The sequence below is a fragment of the Balaenoptera borealis genome (assembly GCF_965194805.1).
Source record: "Balaenoptera borealis genome assembly, chromosome: 9".
Taxonomy (NCBI): Eukaryota; Metazoa; Chordata; class Mammalia; order Artiodactyla; family Balaenopteridae; genus Balaenoptera; species Balaenoptera borealis.
In genome coordinates this window covers 747128-758706 of record NC_138873.1, presented here as the reverse complement: position 1 = coordinate 758706, position 11579 = coordinate 747128, and the positions used below count along the sequence as shown (strand labels likewise).

General features: G+C 45.9%; 1 long non-coding RNA gene across 1 annotated transcript in view; it reads right to left on the bottom strand.

Moving 5' to 3' along the window:
• LOC309635053 overlaps window positions 1-11579 on the bottom strand; it is a 176383-nt gene that overhangs the window by 118962 nt on the left and 45842 nt on the right. The window lies entirely within an intron of this gene.

Genomic DNA, 11579 nt, shown 5'->3' with positions numbered 1-11579 from the left:
CTGCTGGCCTGTGCCTCCCGGGCTCCCAGGTGCACACGTGCGCCCACCTGCACAGCCGCTGGCAGTGCCCCCAGCTCCCTCTCCGCGGGACCGGCCACTGGAGGGAAGGAACTGGACTCGTACTCAGCAGAAGATCGAAGCCAAAAGCAACAGTGCATTCCCGGGGGGGCGGCAGAGATTAGCGCCGCTCTCAACCACTTGGAAAATGAAGAGATTTTAGTTCCTATGATCCTGATTTGGCCTGCATGCAATACATGCCTCTTGGAAAACAAAGGTGTATTTTATATGCTTAACAAGATGGGGACCACATGCAAACTTGCTGTTCCAGGGGAGTTCCGTGCTTGCCCGCCAAGCCGACAAGCCCCTGGCCGCAGGCTGTCAACCTTGGCAGATGCTCTGTGTGTGTTTTTACCAGGAGCCACTTATCCTCTCATCGCAGGGACAGCCGTGTCCCTTCAGCATCTGAGCTGGGACGTCTTTCACTCAGCAGGAAACCTGACTGCCTCCCCTGGTCCCTGGCCTCGAGGGTGTCAGGCAAATAGGATCTGGAGCCAGAAGTTGTGCGTCCTCTGGAGGTGAGGCGTGTGAGCCAGAGGGGGGAAGAAAACCCCGAACATCCAGGGGCCCGCATGTTTCTCAGTGCCATCGCTCTGGGGGACGGCTCTCCCCTCCGGGAGGAGGACGTGCTGCACCCCTGTCCGCGAGAGGGGGGGAAGAGGCACAAGGGGAAGCGATGAGCCCCTCAGGGCTGCACCAGAAGGAGCCCCCAGCTGCTCCAGGCGGTGGCACCAGCCGCAGGGCCCAGGACCAGACGGCGCCTGGAGATAAGGGTTGAGCAGGAGCTCACGGGGACCCTGCCGCCCTCTGTGCACGCCTCGCTGCAGGGATGCTGGGTGTCTGGGGCGCTCTAGTTCCTAGGGTTTCTAGAACAAGGTTCCCGTCTAGAACCCACTGGTGTGGGATGGGGATGGCAGGGTGAGAGAGGCCATGGGGCTCCCAAGGTTCGGGAAGCAGGTGGTGGCGTTTGGCAAGTGCACGATCCCGCCTGCTGCGAGGCTGCAGGAGCTGGAATCCCTGCCACGGTTTCCCGAGATTCCTGCACCTCCCTGCATCTTCCTGCCATCCGGCAGGTCAGATCCACCCACGCTACCTGCAGGTCTAGCAGGAAGGCGCCCGGCGTCCCAGTGGCGTGGAGCCAGCAGGCAACCACACAGCGGGAGAACCAGGGGTCGTTTCAGGCCACTGAGCTCTGGGGGGGTTTGCTTACGCAGCTTTGTTTATCTTTTTTTTTTTAGCAATAGCTGAGGAATTCCTGCTCCCCCCGGGCCATGCAGCAGAGAGTATTCCGTCTCCCTCCACATGCCAGCTATTGTGCCAAGATGAATAAAATACTTTATGCCACAAACACAACCCTCAGAAAAAATCTTATGCTTAAAGATATTGAACAAAAATTAACCTAGCCAACAGAAGAAAATGCGATGAACTCTTTGACAAGCAGGAGCCACGGCGCGTGAAGGTGTGTGAAGAACCGAACTTTTCTCGGGCACTGAGACATGCGAATATTCTCGTTAGGTGACTCTGGACCACTGGGGTGTGAACTGACCCTTTATCTTGCCACATCCTGTTCCATAGTTATTGAGGACGCGTGTGATAAGGTGAAAGTGGTGTCTGGAAGGCAGCTGATCGGTAACCCAGGAAGCCTGGTGCTGCCCTGTCTGGTGGGACCCACTGGCAGCCGCTCCCCGCAGGCTGGCGGGGAGGCAGGTCAAGCGCTGTGTCCCTGGCGTGATCCCGTCCCCGTGCTGGGGGTGGGGACCTGGTTACTGCAGACGGCAGCCGGACGCTTCCCCAGCACAAAACCCAAGGACAGGACCAAAAACCACTCCAGGCTGACGACCAGCCGCCCGTGCGCTCGCCGGGCCGTGTGGCCAGCAAACCTGCAGCCCTCTCGCAGGCTGGAGCCGCAGTCCTGCGCCTGGAGGGCATGAACGATGGGACGAATGAGTGAGTGGCCCAGCGGACAGGGAGAGAGAAGGGGGCGCGTACACGTGCGAAGGAGAGCAGGCCAGGTGCGAGACCCCCCCTCGCCGCAGGCAGGATCCCTCTGAAGACCCCGACTGCACGAGACAGGAGATGGCGGGACCGGACCCCGGGCCCCCATGCCCTTTATCCCTGGAAAGTTCTGCCACCAAAACTGAGGCTCGACAGTCCCTGGAATGCAGGCCACCCACATCTCAGGCCCCACCTGGTGAGGCCTGCTCGACACCACTGCCACTGCTGCCGAAAATAAACGAGCACAGACTTTGTGCCTCAGCCAGCATCAGCCTGTCACCATACAGCTCTGCAGGCCAGACGTCCAGAACGGGCCCCACGGGGCTAAGATCGAGGTGCCAGCCGGGCCGCCTTCCTGCTCTGGGCTGACACAGGCCTTGGTCCACCTCCCCCTTAAGGACGCTGTGGCTATACTGGGCCCACCTGGATGATCCAGGAAAATCTCAACTTCAAGTTCGGTTGATTAGCGCCCCTCGTTCCACCTGTCTTAATCCCCCTTTGCCACGTGCAGTCACATATTCACAGGTTCTGGGGATTTGCACAGGGATGTCTTCGGGGCCCTTATGCTGCCCGTTCTTGGATAGCAACTAAGAACTGAGATTCAGGAGGTTAGCTGAGTCTTCTGTAGGTCAAAGAAAACTTTTGGTAGGGCCCCTGAAATCCCAGTAGCTCGTCCTGTGAAATGTGCACCTGGCCAAAGGGAAGATCAGATTGTTGTCCTGTCCTGAGCTTTATCAGAACACACGGGTCAAAGACACCTGCCAAGTGCTTCTCTGGCTGTGCCCGTAAGCAAGACGTCTCTGGTCACGTCATGAGTGGAGGAGTTGGGCTGAAAATATTGGGATGTCCAGCTGGGAAAACCTCTCAAGCCTTCAGACGACAGCTCAAGTGCAAGGGTAAGAGTGAAGGTGTTCCCGAGGTTAATGAATGCGGTGGGTCACTGAGGGGGGTCACACGTACAACCACCACCAAGAAAACTCTGAAGGGTGTACAGCCAATTGCCACAATGTAACCTCCTGAAAAAATAAGAGAAACTCAGATCGAGGGTAGGTACTAATGGGTCCAAAGCTGAAGACATTACAAATGTATTCATACTCGGGTCAGGAGGATGGTCCTCACCAAGCTAATGATGGGTGACCGGTCCCTCACCCGTATGCTGTGTAAACGTTTCTGGGAAGAAATATGAGTGCAGGCATTCAGGGAATACGATTCTCTCTCCGGCTTCCAAGACCCATCCCCAGACATTACAGCCTGTCATCCATCAGCTCATTACATGCTCCTTCTTTTGGAATGAAGATGAGAGAGCTTGGGAAAAAAAAATGCAAACTTAAATGTGTTAGCTACATGTCTTGGGGACTTTTCAGTGCCTGTAGCCAGCTGACATTTTTAATGTCTGCTGTCATTTCCTGGGTCTGCCCAGTATTCCCACAGCTACATAAAGCAGAAGAACCAATTGTCAATTAAACTCCAATCATTAATGATCTTTTTCTCATTATTTTAAACCCATATCAACCTAGCTTGACACTTACACAAGATTTCAGCCCAAAAGCCACAAATTTAAAAGCCCGTCTATTTTTTATTATGTCCTTGGTATAGCATGCTGGGCTCCTATGCCTTTAAAAGGGAGGTTTGCCAATAAGTGGGACAAAATTCTAGTTTAAAATGGTAGTAACTGGTTAAAAGCACAGATACTGAGGTATTGGCAGGAAGTGTACTGATGTGTCAAATTTCTTTTGAAATGCATCAAAAATCAGATGGATTATTGAGTGGATAAAGAGAAAGGTAGATGGATAGTTACGTGATAAAGCAAATGTGGTAAAATATTAATCCCAGAATCGAAATAATGGGAATTCAACTGCTTACTGCAAAACTCTTTCAACTTTGATGTATATTAGAATACATTCATAATAACGTTGGGAAGCATAGCAGGCTTCTGTCTTAGATGAAGGTATCTTGTTACCCACTCTTAACATCCTCTCAAAGCTTTTATAAAAATCAATTATTCTAGGCTTAGGGTTTCTACAAAAGAAACGAAACCTTTATCTTCTACTTTTTGTGTAATTTGCCAGAGATCCTCAGATGAGATCTATCAACAAAGACAGTATTACTTGGCTGTCATTCCTCATAATAAGTGGCACATGGGGTTCCATGTGACAATGACCAGGCCACAGGTGAGCAAATTTGCCTATGGCAACGAATACCGATTATATAAAAATGTATCAGCCTTAACTTTGCTAGTCAAGTTATTATAGAGTCTTCTTAAGATGGTGATAAGTTCCAGTCAGTTAAAAATCACTTGCTAATTGTCAAGATCTAGCTCCACTCAGGGGGTCTCTTTGGACAGAGAGAGAAAGTTAATGTTGAGTGATTTCCCTGGTGTGCCCGCGGCCACCTGGACGAAGCCACCAACCTCAGCCCACTGGGGCTGCAGCAGCAAGAGCCCTTCCCTCAGACGTACGCACACACTGACCCCACCGCAGGACGCGGACCATCTAAGTGACGGGTCGCAGGGCGGAGCTGAGACTCAGCCCCAAGTAGACGGCTGGCACTCCCCGGCCCAGGCGTCTCCCTGGGCCAGCAGCAGTGAACATCGCTCGTGAGCTTGTTAGAAAGGCAGGGTCCTGGCCCACCCAGATCCATTGAATGAGATCTGTGTCTTCCAGGATCTCAGGTTCTCTGAAGGCCCTGAAGTCTGAGAAGGGCTGACAGACCCAGTCCCCTTAACCATCGCCCCAGTGGCCCTCAGACGTTGTGTGGCCAGAATCACCTGGAGAGCTGATTACATATGGCTCGCTGGGCCCGACCCCCAGGTCTTTTGGTTCAGGAGGACGGGGCAGGGGGCGCGGTGGTGGGAAGAGTCTGCATCTAACAGGCTCCTGAATGAGGCTGGCGCTGCTGGCCCCGGGACCACACTTGAAGAAGCGCTGTGCTCTGCGGCACGCCAGCCAGACCCCGCCTTAGGCGCTACGTGTATATGGAGGATATAACTGCTACGAACACCTTGCAAGCTGTTAAACTGATAGACAGAGCTTCCAGAAGTTAACCCTAGGGTGTACATCTGCACTTTTAGAACATCTTCCTGTCTTCAGTGGAATTGCAATTTCTCTGCAAATGTGCAGTATTTCATCTGAGCTAAAAATTGAAATGCTGCAACTTTAGAAGCTACACCTGGAGGACGTCCAAGCACTAATTTTTCCATTTTAGTCACGTTTCCCTTTGATGGAAGAAAACTGGCGCACACCACGACGTCTGTCATTTCCAGGGAGACAATCATCAGAATGCACGTAATAATCCGTGTGCCATCACAGGCCTCTGACCTTCATAACAAACACTGAGCAACTGCAAATTCTAACCCATTCACACGCTGACAGGACTCGAAGTAAGTGATCAAAAAAGAAAACTCAAGGGGCTTGTTGGTGCCTATCTGAACAGACAATAGTAAGAACTTTTCCAAATGTCTGAATTGTAATCTCTAAACCCTGCCTCTCCTCGTAATTGCTGTCTGGAAGCACAAAGAAATCAGAACACTGTACCGAATGAAGAGCAAGCCTGCTTGAATGAGGGCAAATGCAGTGATTCCAAGACTTAAAAGAGGAAGCAGGGCCCAGTGAGTTTACAGAAGCACATTCACAAGATAGGAATGCAGCGGTACAGGCAAACATAGGTAGAGTAGGGAAAAATACCTACAGTTGTCATCTTCAAAAAGTACGCCTCTGTTACACTGGGTCTTCCGGTACCTTGCATTGCTAGATTGTACAGAAGTGGAGTGGATGCTGTAGACCAGGTGTGCCCTTTCTAGCCTGGGATACGCGTGGGGCACTGACCAGACTGTTTCCACGCTGCTCTCCTGATTTGATTCAGACTCCACGCATTAACTTAATATTCTGAAAACGTGTCTTTATCACTTACTGAGGCCCATGGACTTTAAAAATATCTTACTATGCAGCATATTAACTCTGCATTTATTGCATCTCTGCATGGATTAGAACTTAGTTCAAACAACACTGCTTACATTTCTAATGATGTAAATAACATCAAGGTAAACATAACTTTTTAAATTATTTATGATTTTTTTTTTAAAATTAAAATATTTTGAATTCTGAAAAACACTGTTCTTTCCATTTAAGATTTGATTTTCCAAATTCTACCTTGGGTCTCTGACCTTCTTCCTTAACAGACTTGGTTAAGAATAAGGCATGCACAAAATTGGACGTGTAACCCCAAAGCAGCGTGTTTTCCTCCTTTCTTGCCCTTTTTCTGACCTGACCTATTGAGAGGAGGTGGAGGGGAGAAAGGTAGAGGCAGAGTGTCCGTGAGACGCTGAGGTTGCAGCAGGAACATCCACAGTCTGCAGGCTCATGGTGGGCCCGCAAGCGGGCGAGCGATGCAGAACAGAGGTGCCCCACGCAAGCTCCACCCTTCACACTTCCTACAATTCTGACCTTTAGCTGAGTGAAGGCGTGACATGGGTGCATAACCAGAGCGTGTGTGACGCCGGGTCAAGCTCCTGGATCCTTTACCTGGGATGGAGTCCTCTCCTCCCCATTTGCTGACTGCAAACTGCACCTGACTTCTCTGCGACTTTCCTCCGTGAGTCCGCAAACTGGGCTCAGGAACCAGCCCTGCTCACTGCCTGCTTTTGTACAGGCCAGTGAGCTAAGAGCCCCTTTTACGTTTCCAAGTGGTTGAAAAAAATTAGGGAATATTTTTGTAACCCACGAAAATGGCGTGAAGTTCAAATTCCAGCGTCCACAAAGAAAGTCACATCCACGTGCTCCCATGTTGTCAGTGGATACTTGCTGCCATGATGCAGAGGGGGTGGCTGTGGTGGGCACCTGATGTGGGTCCCATGGCTCACGTTGTGCTTGTTGCACCACACGCCACGCGGTGCAATATCAATCGGCAGCGTTTCAAGCCCCCCGCACACTCCGTACCATGATGTTCTATTTCCTTGTCAAAACAAGAAAAGAAAAGAAAAGTGGACTCAGTGAGCCAGATTGGGGTGCGGGGGTGTGTGGATAGTTGTGTTACAGAACCGTTACAACATCGTGCTTGTTTTGCCATGACACTTGAGCTGAGCCCAAAGGATGCCTCGTCCACCCACAGGCCAGACCGAGGCTCATCAGAACTCACAGATGGCATGGTCAGAAAAGGAAGAAAGTTTAAAGCAGAGTATCTCAACAAAGCAGAACAATTAACCAATTGTGAGTTAAGTAGATCACGGTTGATTGCAGCAGCCATGGAAATGGGCCCCAGCAAATAAGCTCATGGAAGATTGTTAGCCTTTCGACTCAAGGATGTTGAAGAATTGAGGACATTGTGGCAACACCAATAGTTCACTAACAACAAAGAAAATTATCTCAAGAGCTGTTCCTCGACTCCTGACGAGCCAACAAATGTTACTGATAATATTTTCTCAAATGTTGTTGTTGACTTAAGAAGTCAGTAATTCAAAGTGACTGAAGAATTAGTCTCAGTCAATAGTCAGCCTGGATCAACTACAGATGAGAATATTTCAAAAGAAGTTGAGACAAACATGGATTTGGTACAACCTGAAGAATCCACTAAGATGTGTTATAACTGCTGGTGGTAAAACCTGTGGAGGGAAAAGCTTGACAACACTTTTGAGAATGTAAAGTGTGTGAAGCTTAGGGTTATTTATTACCTACTTTGCAGAAGGTATTTTGATCTATCCTGTCTCACTGAACCTGCAGTGACAATGGTGAGCTTTAATGCTCTGGTTACCTAATCTTCCCCAGGGCTGTGAAGTCTGTCAGAAATACAAGCTGAGCACTGACTTGCTCACCACACAGCAGCCCAGCAACTCAGCACCAGTAAAGCTCTATTGCAGCTGTTGAGTTCAAGGTGGAGACAAAGTTTTCTAAATGAAAACTGCCTTCCACCATTTTTATCAAACACTGAAGAACTGTGGAATTAGCTTGATACTGTGTCTTAATAATTCAACCTAAAATTACAAGGCAAAACAATATTTACATGCAAAAGTTATACTGCACTAAAGTCATTTTGATGACAACTAATGTTTGAATCGAAAGTAACAGAGGGTTTGTACATTTCCCATGCTGTCAGAAGTCAAAACAAGAAGTGAGATCTCCATTCCCATATACATTGGAAGCAGACATATTTCCCAAGCTCAGACTATAGTAACAGTTCCAGCAGGGCAAAAGAAATTTCCACAATTCAAAATCCATTTAGCTGCATGTTAAGAGCTCCTACCTAACCTTCAACTGAAGGTGATTAATCTGCAACTTAATGAAATATTAACAGACAAATATCAAGAGTAAAATCTAACGGAATTCTATGACTACCTGCCAAGGAATGAATATGCTCAATTAAAATCAAATACTTGTGGGTTGATATCAGCATTTGGTAATACCTATCTGTGTGAAAAGAAATTTTCAACAATGAAAAATGTAGAATTTCATTACAGATAAGCATTAACAGATGAACATTTGCAATTAATTTTGATATAAGGAATGTTAACTTTGAACCCCAATTAAATACAATATTACCCCTCCCAAAAAATATTGTTTCATTCTTCTCATCTGCAGATCTGCATTACAACAAAAATTGCACTCAATTTTATAATTACATTTTGAAAGTCGCTAGTGAAAACATTGTTGAGATTTGTTTCCTTTCCTTTCTTATTATATAAGTTCATACGTAATATCCTCAATTTTCCTCCTGGCCCACACCTAAAATATTTTCTATCTGGTCCTTCACCCAAAAAAAAGTTTTCTAACCTTTGCTCTAGATATCACCTTAGTCCCCAAATTATACTTAGTAGTTTTAGCTAATGCCTATATCTGTCATCATCTTACATGGTTTTAAATTGTCATTCACAGAAAAATGTGTGGATGGATGGATGGATAACTTCCTGTTTTGTAGTCTTAAACACAGCGAACCATGGCCATTAGTTTACTGCTGTCCTGAAAGGGAGGTGGAGCCGTTATAAAACGCCAGGGCTGGGAAAAGCAGGGCCTGTTCAGGGTCTTCACCACAGCCGTATGTCTACAGGTGGCAGTTTACATTATTTATTTCAAAGGCCTTCAGTCCAAATTATGGCAAAAATAGCTTTACTGAGCATTTACAAAACATTATGCTATTTCCTTCTACATAGAGAAGCAGGAATGACACAATATACATTTAAAAATTGCTCTTCCAATGTCAATAGCTCATTGTTTTGTCAAACTACACTTTGGTAATCCAATACTTTTTGCCTTTAGACAACAAAATGCTATTTCAACTTTAAATGGAACTGAAGTAAATTCCTAAATAACGTTTAACTGTTGTAGTTTTTAGAGTTCTTCACCCTGGAATCAGCAGCTCAGCAGAATGTTATTATCCCCAGGCCTCACTCAGGGAATTTTTCTTTAAGGTAAACTGATAACAGAAATGGAACCGTAAGTGGATTCTCTAGTATCAACTGTTCAAGCTTCCAATGGTAAGTTTTGAGACAACCTTAAGCAAGCCATTTCTCTTGTAATATATTATTGTTAAATTAACAAAGCAAGTCATTCTGTTGCTTCAGTCTTTAAAAATTATGAAATTATCCAATACTAATTCTTCTACTCCTCCTGGCTGCTTGTTTGCCCTGATAGAAGGAAAAAAACCAAACGTCAAGTTTTAGTCATTAGCAGTTCACACCCAATTTTCTGGCTTAAAAAAAAAGAAAAACAAAACAACAAAAAAACTAACAGGAAGCTTTCACTATAAACAAATTACACTGTCTTCCTGAAACTAACAATTCAATTCAAGGGTCAAGCCCATGGTGGGTCCTTTTTGTTGCTCTTTCCCATAGGGTCTATGAGAGGTTTTACCTAAGGCATTAGCTTTGTGTTCTAGTTCACAAAGTCAATCAATTGTTTAGATTATTTTAATGTAGGAAAGGCAGAGTTAAAAAGTCAAACATTTCAAAACCTACTCATAATGTGATCTCTTAAATGACCAAAAAGTTAAATTAAATTTTAAAATCGAATGAGTTAACAAAAGAGAAGTATAATCACGGATCCCAAAAGGAACTTCAAATTGTGTTATTCCATTTAGCTGCTTTATTCTAGAGGAAAATAGAATTAGTAAGGCAAAGAAATGTGTAATAACAGCTAGCAAGAGACCGTCAAGAAATCACACTGGCTTTCCAGACTACACACAAGCAGATTTTAATTATGTTATTTAAAACTTGTTTAAAGCCTGCAAACATGAGCATTGCAACATTGGATGCAATAGAACCATCTGTCTATTTTTGCTTTTTTAAATATTAGATATAATGGCTTGAATCACCTTTGATTTTATATTAACAGAAGGTCATGTTCACTGTTTCAAGAGAAAATATGGAAAAATCAGTGCCTGCCTAGTAGTCCCATCATAGTCTCTTCATCTTAAAACAACGTCTATTAAGAGAGAGAAAAGAGACAGTGTAAAAAACTAAGAAATGGGAATGCCAAAATATGGACAAAATCACCACCAACTCAAAAGGAAATGGAAATAGACTAAGAAAATATATCTTCACGAAATAAAGAATATGTGAAAAAATATCCAAAGATGTTCCAATTGTTGCATTACAAGCTACCCCAAAACTTAGCCGTTTAAAATAATACCCATTTTCTCATATTTCCTGGTTTTGTGGGTCAGAAGCCGGGCAAGTCCAGGTGGGGGACCCCTCTGCTCCATGTTGCACTGGTCGCTGTCCCCCTGCTGGGCTCAGCTGTGCTGCTGAAGGGGCACCGACACAGCCTCTGAAAGGAGGTAACCTTAGCCTGGCGAGGCTTCCACGGCGGGGCTCAGAGTCCAAGAGCAAACATTCTAGCGGACAGAGTAGAAGCTGGATGGGCTTCCATGTTGGGCCTTAAAGCATATGGATCCTGTGGTCATGCGTCTTTGCTCAAAACAGTCATAAGAACACCCAGATTCATAAGGAAGGGACAGGCACTCGCCTCTTCATGAAAGAAGCATCAAATAATTCGTAGCCATGTTTTAAAATTCTATGTTGAGAACCCCACTGTTCAGTCCCTGATAAGAATTTGTCCACTTTGACATATTCACATATATTCAGAGACAATAACTTCCAGAAAATAACTAGGCCTAAGTAGGAGAGTCTAGGACTAGAATAGGACATTTTGAGCAGTACACCACTTATAAATGAGGTTCTAAAGGAATATCTCTAACAGTAAATGTGCTAGAAATTGTAGTCAGTCATTCATTTGTAGACCTACTTACTATATATCAAGGGTCTACTATTTGCCAGGTCCTGTACTAAAAGATACAGAGGCAGCAATAAAAAAGTTGGACATTTTCTCTGTTCTTACCACTCTGAGAATTAAGGTGCCCGAGAGCACAGGTAAGAAATGGGAAACCCTTTTGTCCAGCAGAGCCCCCACTGGACAGTGCATTTCCCAGTAGCTTCTAGCTGTTATCTCAGAGCTACTTGACAGATAACTAATGAAGAAGTGATGGTCAATTGGCAGTCCACACAGTCTGACTGTTGACAAATTCCAGATCTAGATAAGACT